This window comes from Phragmites australis, chromosome 18 (genome assembly GCF_958298935.1).
Source record: "Phragmites australis chromosome 18, lpPhrAust1.1, whole genome shotgun sequence".
Classification (NCBI taxonomy): Eukaryota; Viridiplantae; Streptophyta; class Magnoliopsida; order Poales; family Poaceae; genus Phragmites; species Phragmites australis.
In genome coordinates, this window is record NC_084938.1 from 12,946,347 (window position 1) to 12,952,346 (window position 6,000).

The following is a 6,000-nucleotide window of genomic DNA, read 5'->3' on the forward strand; positions in this document are numbered from 1 at the left end:
ACACCACAGCCTACCACAACAGACTTAAGTCAGCAGCTACTGCCTGCGCGCATATCGACCAGGATCCGTTTTTATCAGTGAGAAAAATGAGAGAGCGTGTTTTTCTCGCACAAATCGAGCACCTCACCAAACAGATTAAACATATGGATTCGAGAGAAAAAAAACTCGGAATAAGAGTATATTGAGCGTATATTGACAATTTTTACAGAAGTACAAACTTACATGGTTAGTGGCAGCCCCTGGCCAACTTGGGCAGGGGGGAGGCCCCTGGCCTGGTTGGCCCGAGCACGAACATGTCGGCTTAGGGATAAAACTTGCGCAGATGCTCGATGTTCCACACGTTTGGGAGATGCTGCCCGTCCTCTGTGGCCAGCTGAAACAAGCCTTGCCGCAGGACACCGGTCACGATAAAGGGGCCTTCCTACATAGGGGACAGTTTATTCTTTCCTTCGCGCGTTTGGGCGCGTCGGAGAATTAGATCCCCAACCTCGAGTGACCGGGCCCGGATGTGGCACTGGTGGTAGTGCCGTAGGCTCTGCTAGTATCTGGCTGCTCGGACGGTGGCTCGTCGCCGACGCTCCTCCAAGTAATCGACATCGTCGCGTCTTTGCTATTCCTATTCGCCTTCTGAATAGGCATTCACCCGAGGGGAGCCGAGAGTGAGCTCGGAGGGGAGGACCGCCTCAGCGCCGTACACGAGGAAGAACGACGTCTCTCTGGTGGCGCGGCTTGGTGTGGTCCTGTTGGCCCATAACACAGCAGGCAGCTCATCGATCCACCCTTTTTCATGCTTTGCCAGCACATCGTAGGTCCGGGTTTTGAGCCCCTTCAGTATCTCAGCATTTGCACGCTCGACTTGCCCATTGCTCCGAGGATGAGTGACAGAGGCGAAGCAAAGCTTGATGCCGAGGTCCTCGCAGTAGTCCCCGAACAAGGCACTTGTGAACTGGGTGCCATTGTCGGTGATGATCCTGTTCGGGACGCCGAAGCGACTTGCGATACTGCGGATGAATTGGATCGCCGTGTTCCTGGTAACCTTGACAACTGGGATCGCCTCCGGCCACTTGGTGGACTTGTCGATGGCGACGTAGAGGTACTCATAGCCCTCGATTGCTCGGGGGAATGGACCCAGGATGTCCGGCCCTCAGACCGCGAAAGGCCATGACAGGGGGATGGTATGAAGAGTCTGAGCTGGCTGGTGAATCTTCTTTGCATGGAACTGGCACGCCCTGCAGCGTCGAACCAACTCGGAAGCGTCCTGGAGAGCTGTAGGCCAGTAGAAGCCTTGCTGAAAGGCCTTTCCGACCAGCGTGCGGAACGATGCATGGCCACCGCACTCGCCCTCGTAGATCTCAGTGAGGAGCTCACTATCTTCTGCTCGGGTGATGCATTTCAGGAGGACACCGTCCGTGCCGCGCTGGTAGAGATTGCCATCTACTATGGCATAGCGTTTGAACTGCCGTGCAGTCCTCTCCGTAGAGGCATCATCCCCAGGAAGGATGTTTTCTTTCAAGTACCCTCGGATCTCGTTGATCCACGAGGAATCTTTAGAACTACCGGCAAGCGCAGCGCACTCACCGGGCAGTGGCACCCTGACAGGACCTCCCACTGAGGGTGCTGCCTAGGTTCCCTCAACTAGGCTCGAGGGTTCCCCTTCGTCCTGGTCGGCTGGTAGGACGGATGGCCGTGTGAGCCTTTCTTCAAAAGCTCCGGCTGGGACGAGCGCCCGGGCAGAGGCCAGGCGAGAGAGGTCATCGGCTAGAGCGTTATCGCGGCGAGGTATGTGTCGCAGCTCCAGGCCATCAAAGTGCCTCTCCTTCCTCCTGACTTCCACCACGTACGCCACCATCTGAGGATCTGCGCACTGGTATTCCTTGGATACTTGGTTGACCACCAACTGGGAGTCTCCCTTGACCAGCAGCCGCCGGATCCCGAGACCCACCGCTGCTCGGAGACCAGCGATGAGACTCTCATATTCCGCCATATTGTTGGTTGCTCGAAAATGCAGCTGCACGACGTACTGGAGTACTTCACCTGTTGGGGAGGTGAGCACCACTCCAGTCCCTGTGCCTTTCGGCGTGAGGGAGCCGTCAAAGTGCATGACCCAGTACCTGGGCCCGTCTTGCCCGGGGTTCGCGGAAATCTCTTCATTGTCGATCTCGGGGACCGGTGTACACTCTGCCACGAAGTCGGACGGAGCCTGGCTCTTGATTGCTTGGCGACTGACGAAGTGCAGATCGAATTCTGCAAGCTCGACCGTCCACTTGACGATACGCCCAGTGCCTTCTCAGTTCCGGAGGATCGGCCCCAGTGGGTACGTGGTTACTACCGAGACCTTGTGCGCTTGGAAGTAGTGGCGCAGCTTCTTGGAAGGGACGAGCACGGCATAAAGCATCTTCTGAGCTTGGGGGTACCTTATCTTGGTGTCTCGGAGGACTTTACTGACGAAGTACACTGTCACACCCGGTTTTAACGGACAAAACCAGATGCGGCTTATGTGTGCCCAGGATGTTCAACACACATAAGGACGTCACAGGTGAAGTAACAAAAGCAATACTTTTATTAAATAAACGTTAAACTCTTACAGCAATTGACATATATTGTCTTCTATGAAGATATCTGCAGCGGAACAGAAGCACTGGTGCCCAACAACACCGCAGGCAACTGACCGGGAGACACGCGCCTAAAACATCACAACCTCGTCTTGATAGTCTTCAACATCTTCACTCACTAAGCAGCAGCATACATGTCGCATGGTATAGGGAAAATATCAAGTGTGAGCACATAGAGTACTCAGCAAGTGGGGAAAAGTAATGATATGCAGGCTTATACCAAGAATAGGCTAACACAAGGGTTTATTTGCGTAAATGCGAGTAATGAAACATATTTGGACTCAAAAGCATTAAGCAATTATTAAGTGAATGTAACTCATACAGTCCAATATGCAGCATACAAGGCTCCCCACCTTGCATACCATAACCGTCTAGTACTCCCTGTACTATAACCAAAACCATCTAGTACTCCCTGTACCAGAACCATAATCACAACCAAACTCATAACTACAACCCGCTAATCATGTGAGGATCCAAGTCTCTCATATCCGTGAGCACGGCTGATATAACAGTTTTACACTCTGCAGAGGTTGTCCAGCTTTCCCCACGAGTCAGTGAATTTCATGTTGCCGTGTTCGCGAAACACTTAACACACACCAATGGTGTGCCGCCAAGAATCACTGTATGACACTTTCCACTAACCAGAGACTAATCCAGTATGTGTCTGCCCACTAGATTTCACCGCTAAGCTTTACGCAAGCTAAGCTCCTACCCAGAAGTCCCCTTTTGTGCTGACCCAACACACACTGAATAGACTCTAATCAGTATGTCACGCCTTACCCATATCAGCCTCGTGGTTGGTACGTTACTTCTTGGGTTGTTGCTCCACGAACCGGTTCTTACTTAGGTTACTTGAGCAAACACCAAACCAACATCATAACTATGACAACCATCAAAACCACTTTGCTCAAGGTCTAAGGTTCCATAATACTAGACCATTAACAAATTAATCATAAATGTTGTATATGTTCATTAGTCAAGATTATGATAGTTCCCAGTATCCCAAAAGTATGGCTAAGCAATCTACCCATAAAAGACACCTAACTATAAACCATCTAGGTTACAAAGGATGATAAGGGAAAATCTAGGGAAAACCCTAACATACGTGACTACCCATCATATTGACAGACATTGCATGCAATTTTGTAAAACAAAACATTTAAAAATATAGGTTCAATATGATCAAGGATACTTGCCTTTTTTCTCAATGCTGCTCAGTGTTGTCGAAATCTTGGTCTTGAAGTCCCTCGAACTGCTCTAGAACGTTATCGACTAATCGCGAGAACTACCGAGAAACAACACAAAGAGAAACACTAAGAACAACATATCAAACATCATTAAAACACTTTAAAACACTATGGTTGGATAGGGATGATTTTAGAACATTTAGGCGCAAGAATTGACTAAATCGAAGTTAAGATGAAAAGAGAACAACTTTTGGAAGATGGATTAGGCTGAAAAGGAAAAACTGATTTTTTCGAAACTATCTTCCTATGGGAAAGGCTTTATTGCACAATCATTGTGTCAGGCTTGACAACATCATTGCGCAAGATTCAATAAGTGTAGGGCAGACTAGACTTCACTGACTAGGCTAAAGAGAATGATGTGGTGCTGACTTGGTATGCTATGCAAGTACCATCTTGAATTAAAGAAGGGATACGCTAAGGTCTAGTATCGACCACCTATGATGGATCAAAAAGGCCGAAGGTTGCGTTTCTAGGTTAAGGATACTACTGGTGACTCTATGTAGCGGTGGTGGTTCGGGTTTTGTCGGAGATGGCGATCGGGCATGTGGCCACAGACATCGATATCAGCTTCAGTGGTGTTTTAGTGAAATGAGGGAAGCATGACGTAGAATGCAGAAAGACTAACTCAGAGGTATGGTTGGTTTTGTAAGGGGTCATTCGAGGTAGCAGCAAAACAGCGATGACTGCTTCTAGGTTTGGTGGTGACCGCGAACAGATTCAAGAACGAAGACGCTAGCGTTACAGGAGATTAGCTATGAATTTTGAGGAACCGTTTGAACAAGGATGTTCATATAACCTGGGAACATAATACTATGGTATAGTTTTGGGTAGATCATCCACTGAGAGGAAGAATGATCAGCATAGATGAGACGGGTGATGGCTGCGATATGCTGTGGTTGGCAATGGCGTCCTGGTCGTGTCGTTGCACAAACAGGGATCGGCTCCTAGGGTAATGTAGAAGACTCGATGGGACACGCCGTGACGTGGTTGGTGCATCCATACGGCTTTCGGATTGACGGGGGACGCGAATGCAAATCCAGTGCGCGCGCAGAACGTGTGCAGAAACCGGACAGCGGGTATATCGACCTTGGTTTTGATAGTTTGGCTAATCTACTGGCCAAACCGGTTGGTGAGGGAGTGGGGAACATCATGGGACATGCACTGGTGAAAGGGCTTGGTGATTTGACTACTGGTCGGTCGAGAACATCGATGCCAATCAGCTACAGCGCGGCTGTCCCGCGGCTATTCGCGACAGCGACAACCGTGGCGGCGTAGATCGGGCTTTGGCCGGGGCTAGGGCTTGGCTAGGGATTTAGTATGATGCTAAAACAATAGTAAGGGAGGAGAATAAGGGGTCATCACCTTGCTTTGATGGTCGAGGAAGGAGGATTCGCGAAGAAGACGACGTAGCGCATCACGGGCGGCGGCGGCGGCTCCGGCGAACGGCGATTCTCCGGCAAGGCACGGACTGGGCAGCAGCGACTTCTAGGGCTTGGGGGCATGGAATAGGGGTAGAAGAGGGCGTGCAACACATATATATAGGGCTAGGGGCGGCTGGATGAGGTAGAGTCCAAACCGAACATGAGTTGGATTCGAGTTCGAGTCGGTTACGGTTTCCTTTTTCGCAGCTATGTATTCCAAGGATGATATCTCCATCGTCCGGATACCAAATTGGACGTTTCTTGATTCTAAATTGTAGTACGAGAAAAGATCTACAACTTTGCTAGTCATTGGAACTTCTGAAAACGCTATCTTGATTTCCAAAAATGCACCACAAGATAAACTGTTTGAACTCAGACTTTTCTGTGCAGCACTGATTTCGGGGGCCATAACTCCCAGCTTCGTTATCAAAAAGGGGACTTCCATAGGTTCAAATAGAAGCTCTTGATGAGACCTAAAACTTTGGTGTTTTCAAGATTTGCATTTGAGGCCGTTTTGAACTCCAAAACTTCATACGAAGATGAGGCTGAATTTACAGATTTTGTGGATCCTTTGTTGGGCCATCTAGAAGACTTGGCTAAGGCTTTGGATTTGAGCAAAATTGAGTCCAAAGACACTTTAGATATATCTAGGGTTTAGAAAAAAAACTTTTGCAGAGAAATTTGAATAGGATTTGAATTTGAATTGAGTTTGGAGTGAAT